The following is a 15,194-nucleotide window of genomic DNA, read 5'->3' as shown; positions in this document are numbered from 1 at the left end:
ATCTGCCTATGTGCTATTCTATAATGCTGCATGACCAAAATGTCTTGTGCACAACCCAAAAGGTGGCATGATCATGGGAGGGGAATGAGCGGGTCAGAGGCATTCCAAATATATATGCTCTGCCCCCATATTCATGCAGCAGGGTGAATTGTTATGTATATTTAATATGAGTATGAGTGGAGGAATGGCCTAGTGGTTAAAGTGGTGGACTTTGGTCCTGGGGAAATGGGTTTGATTCCCACTGCAGGCACAGGCAGCTCCTTGTGACTCTGGGCAAGTCACTTAACCCTCCATTGCCCCAGGTACAAATAAATACCTGTATATAATATGTAAGCTGCATTGAGCCTGCCATAAGTGGGAAAGCACGGGGTACAAATGTAATAAAAAATTGCATTGTTTGTGTAATAGCGCTGTGTACTGGGGCTTCCCCCCTTATAGTTTGCAGTATCTTGTGATTGATGCCTTGTGAGCTTTCCATATTGGCTGTTAGCTCTGAGCTGGGGCCAGCCCTCCTTTTTTGCCCCCTGCGGGCTGTGTGGAGAGAGCCCAGTCTTCTTAGCATGCCTGTGAGCTGTTTTAGGGGCTGATCCCTTCCTTCATCTACTGTAATTCCATCAAGATTTTTCACCATTTCCCCAGGTCATTCCCCTTTTATTTTCCTTGAATTGCTCCCCCTTAATCCCCTTTGAGTATTACAGCTTTTCCTCTCAGCTGGGCTGAGGTTCTGGCCATCTACTTGCCTCTGAGGTGGCTAGATACAGATTCTAACTGCAGAAGGCCACAATTCTTTTCTAAGCAACTGAACTGTACATTGGATTTTCTTTGTTTATTCTGAGTACTACAATAAAGAAGATTTGCTTAAGAATTGAGAGTCTACTGGTAAAGCTTCTATTTTGGGATGGTTTACGCTGGCTGTTTAAACTACACTATACTTTGCCTAGAACAGTACAATATAGGTGCAGTGTTATAGAATACCAGGGTTTTTTTTATTGACAGTTAAGCGGAAGGATGGCTTTGTTATTTTTCAGCTTGGGTTAAGGTTTTAATTCTGGCTTTTTTTTAAAGACTCATTACAGTTCTGTTTTTATACACTTCAGGTACAGTTTGTGATATAATTCCTCATTTTTGCTTATTTATTTATTAGGATTTATTTACCGTCTTTTTGAAGGAATTCACTCAAGGCGGTGTACAGTAAGAATAGATCAAACATGAGCAATAGGCTTATATTTTTATAGTCAAGCATACTCCTAATTGTAGCAGTAATTATTTAGACCACTCAGTACAATCAATTCGCTTCATGGTCGGCTTTTGGCATTCTTTAGTCATGTTTCCTTATTTTTCTTTCATACGTGCTCCTGCTGTTTAACAATCTCTGGTCATCAGTTACTTGCTTTTCATAACTGTTGTCTTTTGTGTTCACACATTTTCCATTTTGAATAGCAACGTCTCTATTTTGGAGGTTTGTTTAGTGGGAAGCACTGCCTTAAAGTTGTAAAGTGAAAGTGCGCTATGGCAGTATCCAGCTCCGTGGTTGACATCTCCCACACGTGAGAATATATGCCTGCTGTCCTCGGAGAACATCTGCTACAGGTAAGTAACTTTGCTTTATATGCATATCTATCTCATGCATATTAATTATGGCAATCTTGAAGACCAGACTGGCTAGGTGTGCCTGCAAGAGAGGATTGAGAAACACTGCTTAAGGGAATAGAAAAGATTATAGAGCTTAGTAGTTGGTATGGATAGGTAGACTAGATAAGCCGTATGGTTTTTCTTTGACATATTTGTCTATGTTTCTATGTAAAATTCCTGGTTGCAGGAAATTACCTACATGTGGAGTTTTAAAGGCTTGTTTTCCCAAATGTGGAAATTCACTTGAATAGCTCCCTTCAAATAAGAGTTTTCCGTGCATAACCTCTTCATGTATGCACAGTTATCATCAAGCACATAGGGCATTTCTACAGTATTTCACCATAAAGGATGCCTAAAAAGACTGCAATTAAAATTCTAACCTGGATTGATACATTTGTTTTAGCTGAAGAGCAAACATTTTAAGAAAAGTAACAAGTGAAAGGGCATTTGTCAGCATAGACAGAATAAGTCATGGAGTGCTTAAATGGATTCTGACATTTTTGATAAATATTTTGCTTTGTTTTACAGATGGATCTGGCTCAGACCATGAACTCCAGATTCTCATCAGTGCTATGTACAGGGTCAGATATGGAGCACTGAGGAAGGAAATGCCTGTTCCATATTCCCACAGGAGTAATAATAAATAAACAGACAAGGATGCAGTTATGATAAACGAGATTAGTAGTGAGCAAGAAGTAGCATAACCAAAAACTGAAGAATAAAGCCCATGGGGCTAAAAGAAAAGTAATTTTAGAATCACAGCATTCCTGAATGCAACATGAGCCAAATTCAGTCATAAATGAAGATTTTTGTACATTAATTTTGGGAACAATTCTTCCAGGAAACTAAGCAGAGGAAGCAGTGTGTAGAAGATAACTGAAGTTCAGATGAGATAGAATTATACCCAGCTCTGATCAAGCCCCTACATCACATCCTCTTGCTGTGTTTAAGATTTTTAAAAACAAATGCTGATCAATGCAGTCCAATTGATAACTTTTGTATATTCAGTCAGCATCATCCTTAGCTCACTTTTCATTGATCATGTAACTAAGTGCTTTGAAAATACGCCTCCTAATGAAGAGAGCATAACTTACCAAAGTTGGACACACATGATTTTTGGTTCAATTATTTTCCTAGAATCTGTTGGGAAATTTTTCAACTTACTATTTATCTAATATTTGGGGAATAGTCTGATTACTTCCTCATAAGGGAGAGGGGGCAAGGCCACCGAGACACAAAGCTAGGTCTTGGGCAAACAATGCACCCTCCGCCTGCCTGCTGCCATCGCCCCCACCCCTGCCTTCCCACTGCCGCCACCCCCACCTCCTGCAAGTCCACTGCCACTGCACCACAGCACCCCTGTCTGCCCACCACCGGCACCACTCCCAGTTCAATATCTCTCTCGTCTTTCCCTCCTTCCCTTGGCAGTGTTCATGGCTGCAAGCAGCATCAAAAAAGAAGCAACTTGCCTCTGGCTGATCTCTGAAGTGTTTCCTCTGCTGTGTCCCGCCTGCATGGACACATGAAGTTGTGTCAGAGGAGGCGGGACAAAGCAGAGGGAACATTTCTGAGGCCAGCCACAGGCAGGCTGCTTTCTTTTCTGATACTGCTGAGGGGAGGAGGGAAAGACGAGAGATACTGAACCAGGCGGGGGTGGGAGAATTTAATGCTGGTTTGCATTTAAAACTGGGGTGACAAAGCCTATTTTGTCACCCCATGCAATGCTTATGGCCTGGCCCCTCTTGGAAGCCGGGACTGCGGGGATCTTGCTCCCCTACCCCGTTTCAGCAGCCCTGGGGGTGGTATTTTTGGTTCTCTTATTGTGGAATTTGATTTGCATTATTAATCAATTTGATTTTTTTTATAGTACTGTTTGTTTTTCATACTTGTAATTATTGCTGTTTGCTATTATCTTTGTTTGTAGCATTCCATGTGCTGGACCTGAACCAAAATACTGCTAAGTGGTTTCTGAGTATTGTGATAGAGTCACATCCAGGATAGTTGGGCTAAGGCACTGTCAGTTTGAAATACAAGTCCCAGAAGGCATTGCAGGCAAGGAGCCAGGGGGTGAGATGAGGAACCCGAACTGGACTCCTAGCTGCAATAGGGGAAGACATGGGTGTTAGCTGGCAGGATGTGTAGATTGGCTGCCACTAAGGGGATAGAGAGATAGGAAACCCTGTGTGCAGGAGCTCATCATTAGTCTAATGCTTAACTCAGCTGGTATGGGTGTGGGGGAAGCTAATGGAAGGAGAATGATTGGTTGTGAGAGCAGAAGCCAGGGATTGATTAGGCAGGTGGGAGAAGTCCCAGGGGAGAGAAGCAAAGGGGAGAAGCAGTTGCAGGCTGAAAACCCTTGGGTAAGAGAGGTCCCTAAAGTACTGAAGCAGGCTGAAATCCCTTGGGTGTGAGGAAGTCCCAAAAGTATTTGCAGGCTGAAAATCCTTGGGTAAGGGAGGTCCCTAAAGTATTGAATTTACCGGTGAAGCTGATGCAGGGTGAAATCCCTTGGGTATGAGGAGTCCCTAAAGTATTGAACTCTCCTGAAGGTAAAGAGAGTAGAAGGTAGAAACTGCTGCTTTGTGATTTAACTGTGATGATGAATTGAATGAACTGCTTCTATTTGGAATTTAACTACTGTTTATTGTGCACTGGATAAAGAGCCCAGACTGGAGCTGACTGTGAGCCTGTATTGAATCCTGGTATGGGCTGATAGCCTACTGCTTAAAGGGGGACTATGTGCCACACACTTTCAGGTGGCTTACATGTGCTTAAGATTGAAGGTGAATGCTGCTGTTGGAACCGTGTATCAGGTCTACTAGAAACCTGCATGGAATAAAGTCTTTAAGATTGAAGTTGCTGGTGGACATTTATTTCTTGACTGTACCAGGAGCCTGTGGCTGGAAGAGATTGTTCTATCCTTGGCTGCACTTAGATGTACCTGGTTACAGTATAAACTTCAAAGCCCACACAATGATCCACAAGATCCTCCATGGCGAATCTCCAAGCTACATGAACAACTTGATCGATCTTCCAGCCAGGAACGGGTCCAAATCTTCTCGTACTTATCTCAATCTCCATCTTCCCAATTGCAAAGGCCTCAAATACAAAACCTACTATGCATCCAACTTCTCCATTATAGGTAGCCAACTCTGGAATGCAATACTTTGACACATCCGAACAACCAATGAACACCTACCCTTCCGAAAGCTGCTTAAAACTTACCTCTTCAGACAAGCTTACCCAAATAATCCAACTTAATTCTCAAACTCAAACCACACTACCCATACTCCAATCCTCTCCCACACACGTGGATGTTGTCTACAGATCCCCGACACAATTGGAGGAACTAGATAAAGATCTGATCGTAGATATTCAAAAGTTGGGAAAGAAGAGAGAGGTGCTGTTGCTGGGAGATTTCAATCTGCCGGATGTAGATTGGAAGGTTCCATCTGTGGAACCGGAAAGAAGTAGAGAGATTGTGGATGCTTTTCAAAGTGCTCTGTTCAGACAAATGGTGATGGAACCCATGAGGGAGGGAGCGACGCTGGATCTGGTGCTCACAAATGAGGATAGTGTGTCAAATATTCGAGTGGGTGCCCACCTGGGCAGCAGTGAACATCAAACAGTTTGGTTTGATATGACAGCTGAAGTGGAGGCAGGCTACTCAAAACTCAAAGTCCTGGATTTCAAGCATGCTGACTTTACTAAAATGGGGGAATACCTGAGGAAAGAGCTGATGGGCTGGGAGAGTGAACAAGAAGTGGAAGGACAGTGGTCCAGGCTGAAAGAAGCTATAAATATGGCCACAAACCTTTATGTAAGGAAAGTAAATAAAAGCAAGAGAAAAAGGAAACCGATATGGTTCTCCAAGCAAGTGGCTGAGAAAATAAAGGCTAAAGAGTTGGTGTTCTTGAAATACAAAAAAACTCAAGAAGAGGAACACGGTGAGGAATACCGGATGAAACTGAAAGAAGCCAAGAGATACGTCTGGCGAAAGCGGAAGAACAAATTGCTAGAAAGGTAAGGAGGGGTGAGAAAAATTTCTTCAGGTATATTAATGAAAGGAGGAAGACTAAAAAGGGAATTGTGAGACTGAAAGATGCTGCGAACCGCTATGTAGATAATGATGAAGAAAAAAGCAAATTTGCTAAATAGATACTTTTGTTCTGTTTTCACAGAAGAAAATCCTGGAGAAGGACCGCAATTGACTGGCAAAAGCACAAATGAGAATGGAGTGGATAGAGCACCGTTCACTGAAGAGAGTGTGTATCAACAACTGAAAATCTAAAGGTGGACAAAGCCATGGGACCGGACGGGATCCACCCTAGGATATTGAGGGAGCTCAGAGAGGTTCTGGCGGGTCCTCTTAAAGATTTGTTTAATAAATCCTTGCAGACGGGAGAGGTTCCATGGGATTGGAAAACAGCTGACGTAGTCCCTCTTCACAAAAGTGGCGATAGGGAAGAAGCTGGAAACTACAGGCCGGTAAGCCTCACTTCGGTTATTGGAAAAGTAATGGAAGCGATGCTGAAGGAAAGGATAGTGAATTTCCTAGAAGCCAATAAGTTGCAAGATTCGAGACAACATGGTTTTACCAAAGGTAAATCGTGCCAAACGAATCTCATTGAATTCTTTGACTGGGTGACCGGAGAACTGACGTGCTGTAGACGTAATCTACTTAGATTTCAGCAAAGCTTTTGACACGGTTCCCCACAGGAGGCTCTTGAATAAACTTGACAGGCTGAAGATAGGAACCGACGTGGTGAACTGGATTAGGAAATGGTTGACGGACAGACGCCAGAGGGTGGTGGTTAATGGAATTCGCTCGGATGAGGGAAAGGTGAGTAGTGGAGTGCCTCAGGGATCGGTGCTAGGGCCGATTCTGTTCAATATATTTGTGAGTGACATTGCCAAAGGGTTGGAAGTTTGCCTTTTTGCGGATGATACTAAGATTTGTAACAGAGTGGACACCCAGGAGGGAGTGGAAAACATGAAAAAGGATCTGCAGAAGCTAGAAGAATGGTCTAAGGTTTGGCAATTAAAATTCAATGCGAAGAAATGCAACATGATGCACTTAGGGAGTAGAAATCCATGGGAGACGTATGTGTTAGGCGGTGAGAGTCTGATATGTACGGACGGGGAGAGGTATCTTGGGGTGATAGTATCTGAGGAGCTCAAGGCGACGAAACAGTGTGACAAGGCTTGCTAGGCTGTATAGAGAGAGGTGTGACCAGCAGAAGAAAAGAGGTTTTAATGCCCCTGTATAAGTCGTTGGTGAGGCCCCACCTGGAGTATTGTGTTCAGCTTTGGAGGCCATATCTTGCTAAGGATGTAAAAAGAATTGAAGCAGTGCAAAGACAAGCTACAAGAATGGTATGGGATTTGCGTTACAAAACGTATGAGGAGAGACTTGCTGACCTGAACATGTATACCCTGGAGGAAAGGAGAAACAGGGGTGATATGATACAGACGTTCAAATATTTGAAAGGTATTAATCCGCAAATGAACCTCTTCCGGAGATGGGAAGGCTGTAGAACTAGAGGACATGAAATGAGATTGAAGGGGGGTAGATGCAAGAAAAATGTCAGGAAGTATTTTTTCACGGACAGAGTGGTGGATACTTGGAATGCCCTCTTGCGGGAGGTGGTGGAGATGAAAACGGTAACGGAATTCAAACATGCGTGGGATAAACATAAAGGAATCCTGTTAAGAAGGAATGGATCCTCAGAAGCTTAGCCGAGATTGGGTGGCAGAGCCGGTATTGGGAGGCGGGCTAATGCTGGGCAGACTTCTACGGTCTGTGCCCTGAAAATGGCAGATACAAATCAAGGTAAGGTATACACAAAAAGTAGCACATATGAGTTTATCTTGTTGGGCAGACTGGATGGACCGTGCAGGTCTTTTTCTGCTGTCATCTACTATGTTACTATCGGGTTCATTTTCGAAAGAGAAGGGCGCCCATCTTCCGACACAAATTGGGAGCTGGGTGTCCTTCTCTCACGGCTGCCCAAATCGGCATAATCAAAAGCCGATTTTGGGCGGCCCCAACTGCTTTCCGTCGCGGGGATGACCAAAGTTCAAGGGGGCGTGTCGGCAGTGTACCGAAGGTGGGACGGCGGCATGGTTAAGAGATGGTCATCCTCGGCCGATAATGGAAAAAAGAAGGGCATCCCTGACGAGCATTTGGCCGACTTTACTTGGTCCCTTTTTGTTCACGACCAAGCCTCAAAAAGGTGCCCAAACTGACCAGATGACCACCGAAGGGAATCGGGGATCACCTCCCCTTACTCCCCCAGTGGTCACCAACCCCCTCCCACCCAAAAAAACAAATTAAAAAACATTTTTTCCAGCCTCTATGCCAGCCTCAAATGTCATACCCAGCTCCATCACAGCAGTATGCAGGTCCCTGGAGCAGTTTTTAGTGGGTACTGCAGTGCACTTCAGGCAGGCGGACCCAGGCCCATCCCCCCCCCCACCTGTTACACTTGTGGTGGTAAATGGGAGCCCTCTAAAACCCACCCGAAACCCACTGTACCTACACCTAGGTGCCCCCCGTTACCCTTTAAGGGCTATGGTAGTATTGTACAGTTGTGGGTAGTGGGTTTGGGGGGGGGGGGTTCGGGGGCTCAGCACCCAAGGTAAGGGAGCTATGCACCTGGGAGCAATTTGTGAATTCCACTGCAGTGCCCCCTAGGGTGCCCGGATGGTGTCCTGGCATGTGAGAGGACCAGTGCACTAGAAATGCTGGCTCCTCCCATGACCAAATGGCTTGGATTTGGTCGTTTTTGAGATGGCCATCCTCGGTTTCCATTATAGGCGAAAACCGAGGTCGGCCATCTCTAAGGTCGGCGATCTCAACATTTCGGTCGACCTAAATGTTGAGATTTGGCCATCCCCGACCGTATTATCGAAACGAAAGATGGACGCCCATCTTGTTTCAAAAATATGGGATGCCCCGCCCCTTCACCAGGGTGCCCAGTTCGATTATGCCCCTCCACGTTACTATATGATTTTATTATAATTTTATATCTCACATTGGTATTCCTTGAATTATAAGGCAAAGAATCAAATTAGATCAAATAAATTAGTTGATTAATACAAATGTTCAACGTTCAATAGGCCAATATTACATTTTGCAGCTTATTTCCTGACCTTTTTTGGCCTGTTCAAAAGCATTTAGCTGATGCATATTCTAAGGGACAGGCTAAGCAAGTTCCCATTTACTCCTATCATTGTACCTCCTTTAGGGGCCCTTTTACTAAGTTACATTAGGCACTAACACATGCTTAATGCAGCTCAAAATGGCATATTGCGGGATATACTCAAGTGTTCTGGAGGGGGGCAGGGGAGAGACGAGAATCGCTGGGTGGCTGGACGGGGTGCAGGGGAGAGAGGAGAATTGCTGGGTGGCTGGAGGGGGGCAGGGGAGAGAAGAGCATCGGTGGGTGGCTGGAGGGGGGCAAGGGAAAAAGGAGAGTCACTGGGTGGCTGGAGGGGGCAAGGGAAAAAGGAGAGTCACTGGGTGGCTGGAGGGGGGGCAGGGGAGAGAGGAGAATCACTGGGTGGCTGGAGGAGGAGCAAGGGACAGAGGAGACTCGCTGGGTGGCTGGAAGGGGGGTAGGGGAGAGAGCAGAATCACTGGGTGACTGGAGGGGGAGCAGGGGAGAGAGGAGACACACGCACCCAGCGGTCTCACTCTCTCTCTGTCACACACACACACTCGCACATTCACTCTCTCTCTCTCACACACAGTCACTCTCACACACACTCTCTCAAATATACACACTCCGAGAAAAACCTTGCTAGTGCCCGTTTCATTTGTGTCAGAAACGGGCCTGTTTTACTAGTTTTTCAATATTTCCGCTAGCACTGGAAATGGCGAGTGCTGGGGATGGAACTACCGCCGGCACCCGCATTGGGCCAGCGGCAACCCTTTAGTAAAACAGCCCCTACGTTAACCAGGGAAGGAAGTAAAAGTATAGGATGGGAATAGAAGCTGGAGGGAAGGAGAAGTATAGCTAAAGAGAAAAGATTCTAGAACCCAATAATATGGGATCGTAACCAGCCTAAGGAGGAGGAAATGCACGGTCAAAAAGCAAAGTTTTTAAAGCAGCTTTGAATTTTTAAAGAGAAGATTCATCTTGGGCAGAACGAGGTAATGAGTTCCATATAAATGGAGCTGCAAAGTAGAAAATCTGATGCCTAGTAGAATCCAGGTGGGCCTGCTTAGGACCTGGTAGCACAAGACTATGATCATTTAAAGAGTGAAGTGAATGGGCTGGAGAATATGGAATTGTAAGAGAAGATAAGTACATGGGAAGATCTGTCTTAAGCGACTTGAAAGTGAGCATAAGTGAGCTTCATTTATCAAGAAAACTGAACAAGTCAAATGATTTCATATCACTTAACAGAAAACTCATGCTAATAGAATATCTGGTCCCAGTCACACAAACAGAACTCAGATACCAAATGCAGAATAAATGACCACAAACCCACAAACTACAAGTAAAAATATGTAGACAGAAATTAAACTGAAACCTCAACAAGAATCTTGCATTTAACACCCCAGACAAATAGAAAGAGATGCATTTCTCCCTATGTTGTACAAAATAAAAAGATAGCTGATATCAGGGATAGTGTTTGGGCGGGCTGGGGGGGGGGGGGGGGCGTGGAGGGGCAGTGCAACCACGCAACTGCTCTTGACCCTCTGGCCATTGAGGGCTCCAAGCCTGTCTGAACCTGAAGAATGCACAGCTTGGTAGTGGGTTTTGGGGCTCTCTCCCATTCCCAAAGTTCTTCCCTAGACTCCAGCAGGGTCTAATACCAGCTCTGACAGATGTACATTCCAAAAACTGATATATTCTAATCACTAAATAGAAAATAAAATTATTTTTCCACCTTTGTTGTCTGGTCATTTTTTAATTGTATTAGTCCTAGTCTCTTGTTTTTGCTTTCCTCTGTCTTCTCTTAACTCCTGTCAGTGTCTCCAGTCCATTGACATGTCTTCTTTCTCCATCTTCCCTCTGTGTCACTATGCTCTCCCCTATGTTCAGCATTTCCCATCTCTGTTTCTCTCTCTTCTCCTGTCCAGAATCCTCTTTATGTCCATATCCCTCTCCCTGTGTCTATCATTGCCCCTCTATATCCCTACCCCCCCCCCAGTGTCCCTGTCCCTCTGTGTCCATAACCTCTCATAAGTCCAGCATTGACCCTCTGTCTCCTTACTATCTTTCTGTCCAGCACCGACCCTCTGTGTTCATGTACCTATGTTCTCCCCATACCCAGCATCTCTCTTCTGTGTGTCCCTTTCCCTGCCTGTGTCCAGCTTATTCCTTCTTTCAGCATTCTCTGCCCAACATGATCCAGGATCTTTTCTATCTATCCCCCAACCCCCATATGGTCTGGCCTCTTTGTCTCTCTCCTCTCCACCCCTCCCCCATCTAAAATATTTCCCTCCCTCTGTGGGTCCAGTATATTTCCCCCTCCAGTAGCGTACCTAGGTTAGTTGACACCTGGGGCTGGTCATTTTTTAACACCCCCCTCCAAAATCCAGTACTAGACATACGAAGAATACAAAACACTCAGGACCTATAGAGCAAATCTACCATACCATAAGCAGTAATTTCTACGAGTTACACAAGGAAAAGGAAAGCATCTTAAACACTACAGTGAGCACTAGAACATCAATTCACCTATTGTAAAATGAAACCAGACAGAATAATACAGATTGTTGATCCTGCACAGTCAATGCCAACTGAAAGCCATGTCTTTTTCACAAACACAGATGCGCCCTAATCCACTATAGAATAAGTAATCATAAACTTTCTATTTAGACAAAAATTAAATGCAACACCACAGAAACAGAAAATGTCCCCTAGTACTGTGCAAAATATAAAGACAGCAGATGTAAATTTGAAAAAACTAACAAATACCAATCACCACTTTACAAATTAACAAATAGAAATAAAACAAATAATATAATTTTATTGGACTAATACATAGCTTTCAGAGGCCATAATCTCCTTCCTCAGGTCAATACAGTATGGTGCTGTTACAGTATCCTATCCTGACCTGAGGAAGGGGGTTTTGTTCTCTGAAAGTAAAATGTATTAAAATTAGTGCAATAAAAAGATTACCTTATTTACATGTTCTATTTATAAACATTTATTAACACAGCTACAATACTACTTTATCCTAAAGCAAAAAAATAAAAATAAATATTTTATTTACAGTTTGTTGTCCCTGGTTTCTGCTTTCCTCATCATCTTTTCACTGTCTTCCTTCCATCCAGCATCTGTCTTCGCTCTCTCTCTGCCATCCAGTGTCTGCCCTCTCTGCTGTCCCCTCCATCCAATGTCTGCCCTCTTTCCCTGCCCTTTCCATCCACTGTCTGCCCTCTCTTCCTTCCATCCACATCTGCCCTCTATCTCTCTTCCCCTTCCATCCACTGTCTGCCCTTTCTCTCTGCCCCTTCAATCTACCATTTGTCCTCCCTCTCCCCTCTCTCTCTCCCCCTTCCATCCACTGTCTGCCCTTTCTCTCTCTGCCCCTTCAATCTACCATTTGTCCTCCCTCTCCTATCCATCCACTGTCTGCCCTTTCTCTCGTTCCCCTTCCATCCAGGATCTGTCCCCTCTCTCTCTCTGCCCCCTCTTTTCAGCCCCCAGTTCTAGCCCCTTTATCCCACCTGCCCCTAGTTCCAGCCCCAGCCCACATCTCTCACCTGCCCCCCTTTTCAGCCTCCAGTTTCAGCCCTACTATCCCATCAGTCCCCAGTTTCAGGCCCAGTCCTTTTCTCCCACCAGTGCCGAGCTTCAGCCCCAGCCACTTCTCCCTGTCCCTCCCTTTTTAGCCCCCAATCCCCACACCAGTCCCCAGTTTCAGCCCCAGCCCTTTTCTCCTACCAGTGCCAAGCTTCAGCCCCAGCCACTTCTCCCTGTCCCCTTTTCAGCCCCCCCCAGTTTCAGCCCCTGCCCCTTTTCAGCCCTCAGTTCCAGTACTGGCCCCCTTATCCCACCTACCCTCCTTTTCAAACCCCCAGTTCCAGTCCCCTTCATCCACATGCTTTGCATTAGGGCCCCCCGTTTCAGCCCCAGAACCATTCTCCCTCCTGTCCCCTTCTCAGACCCGAGTTCCCGCCCCCTTCTCCCATCTGAGTCCCCCTTCCCCGACCCAGTCCCCTTCTCCCATCTGAGCCCCCCTCCCCGACCCAGTCCCCACCTGCTTACCAGCTCCGTCGCCAGACGACCCTCTTCTCCTGCCACCCGGCACCTGACCCAGCCTTAAAAAAAATCTATGAAGCGGCGGTGATTTTTCTTCCTTTACACGCAGAGCAGATGCGAGGCGCCGCACCACCGCTTCATAGATTTTTTTAAAGGCTAGGTCAGGTGCCAGGTGGCAAGAGAAGAGGGTCATCTGCCGACGGAGCTGGTAGGCAGGTGGGGACTGGGGCGCCAACGGAGCACCCCCCCACCCGCTGACACCCGGGGCAGACCGCCCCGCCCTTGGTACGCCACTGTTCCCTTCCTCCCTCCATTCCCTACACACTAACATCTCTTTCCTTCTCTCTCTCCCTCTCCAGATCCAACATCTTTCCCCTCTCTTCCCTGTAGTCCAGCTTATCTGTCTTTTACTCTCTCCCTCCTTCTGTATATAGTCTGGTATATCCCACCTCTGGCATCTCTCCTGTCCTTCCCCCTCTGGGTCCAGTATCTCTCTGTCCCCCTCCCCACTTCAGGTCCAGCATTTCTTCTGCCTCCTTGCCTGGATTTAGCATATCTCTCTCACCTTCTTACCTCCCTCCCTCCCCCCACCCATAGATCCAGCACCTCTTCCTCCCCCCAAACAGGTAGAGTGCCTCTTCCTTCTGCCCCTGAGAGTCCAGTATCTTTCTCCCTCTACTTTGTTTCCTCCCCTGCTCTAGGTCCAGTACTGCTCCTTTCTCCCCTCCCCCCATTGATGCAGTGCCTCTCCTACCCCCTCCCACAAATCCACACTTATCTTTTTCTTCCTCCCTCAGCCCTCCTTGGGTCCTTCAAACTTTGGCTCGTCATGGCAATGGTAACAATACTAATCTGCCTGGACTGGCATAGGAAAACTCTCTGCCATACCCTACCCCTTTTGACATAACTTCATGTTTACATGTGGGTGGGACATGGCAGAGGGAAGGCTTCCAGTGCTGGTTCAGGCAGTATGTTATTGTTATTGCTGCTGTGAAGAGCTGAGGTTTGGAGGGGGGGGAGCAAAGGCTGAGGGAAGAAGAAAGGTTTTGCTCTGTTAAGAAACTGCTGAGATCTCTAGTGACTCTACTTAAGATTGTATTTTGACTTTACAGACCTCAACAGCTTTTGGAAGACGGGGCTGGCTCTACAAGAGAGTATACCTATTGGAGGTAAACTGTGCTAGTATAAAAACTTAATCCAAATTTGATTCCTTTGTCTTTGCACCACTACTGTAAAGGGAAGAGGGTCTCTGGCTAATACAGCCACTGCAATGGAGAAAGAACAGTAATAGAGCCTATAAAGCTGCTGTACTTACCACAGGTGATAGCTGGAATGGGGAACAAGCTCACCACCACATCCTTTTAAGAAGAAAGGTACTGAAAGATCAAGCCTGAAGGAACTGGAGGAGACAAGAGGAGAGTCCCAGAAGATCTACAATTATGAAGAGCCCAAGCAGCTGAGTTCCCATTGGGGAAGGGACCACCTACTAAGGACTTTGTATCATAACATGTGCAGATATTCATGCTTCTCTCATATCTTTTTTAGATTACTGTAATTTGGTATATGCAAGTATTCCCTTATCTCAACTTAAATGTTTACAAACACTGCAAAATTGTGCTGCTAGGCTTCTTTGCAAAGCCAACAAGTTTGATCATATTTTCCCATTATTTATCCAACTATATTGGCTCCCTATCAAATTTTGGATTCTATTTTAAATTCTGTCTTTATTTATTTTATTTTTTATTTGTTACATTTGTATCCCAAATTTTCCCACTTATTTGTAGGCTCAATTTGTAGGCTCTTTAACACACAAAGCTTATTATCTGGGTGTATCCTCCTATTTATCTGCTCTGACCAGTGGTGTGCTGGAGCCGGCTCGCACCGGCTCGCAAGAGCCGCTTGTTAAATTTTGACAGCTCTTGCGAGCCGGTTGTTGTATTGGGAGAGCCGGCTCCACTGCACGAGGTAAGCATGGCAGGAGGGCGCCATGCTTACCTCCCCTCCCGCTTCCATCCATGTGTAGCGATGTCCTTCGCCCCCCCATCCTCCCCTGCCACTCCCATCCATCCGTTAATTACCTGCCTCGAAGCGCCGCGTTATCTAAAGCCTGCCTGCTGCCCATCTCCAGCTGTCTGCCTTCCCTGCTTGCTTCTCAGGAGTTGGTTCGCGCCTTAGTCCCGCCTTCTGACATCATTCTGACGTCATTTCCTTTTCCCGCGGCGGGACTAAGGGCGCGAACCAACTCCTGAGAAGCAAGCAGGGAAGGCAGGCAGCTGGAGACGGGCAGCAGGCAGGCTTTAGATAATGTGGCGCTTCGAGGCAGGTAATTGAAACGGA

The 15,194-nt window shown here is 45.9% G+C and overlaps 1 long non-coding RNA gene across 1 annotated transcript in view; it reads right to left on the bottom strand.

The window, feature by feature from the left end:
- The window catches only part of LOC115465592, a 46,881-nt gene extending 32,630 nt beyond the window's left edge, over positions 1-14,251 (bottom strand). Inside the window, exon 1 of the long non-coding RNA XR_003941437.1 lies at positions 14,173-14,251. This is a non-coding gene — a long non-coding RNA (uncharacterized LOC115465592). The remainder of the gene's footprint in view (positions 1-14,172) is intronic.
- Between the last annotated feature and the right edge of the window lie 943 nt (positions 14,252-15,194).

This window comes from Microcaecilia unicolor, chromosome 3 (assembly GCF_901765095.1).
Source record: "Microcaecilia unicolor chromosome 3, aMicUni1.1, whole genome shotgun sequence".
Taxonomy (NCBI): domain Eukaryota; kingdom Metazoa; phylum Chordata; class Amphibia; order Gymnophiona; family Siphonopidae; genus Microcaecilia; species Microcaecilia unicolor.
The sequence above is the reverse complement of the archived record's forward strand: the minus strand, read 5'-3'. Positions and strand labels throughout refer to the sequence as shown.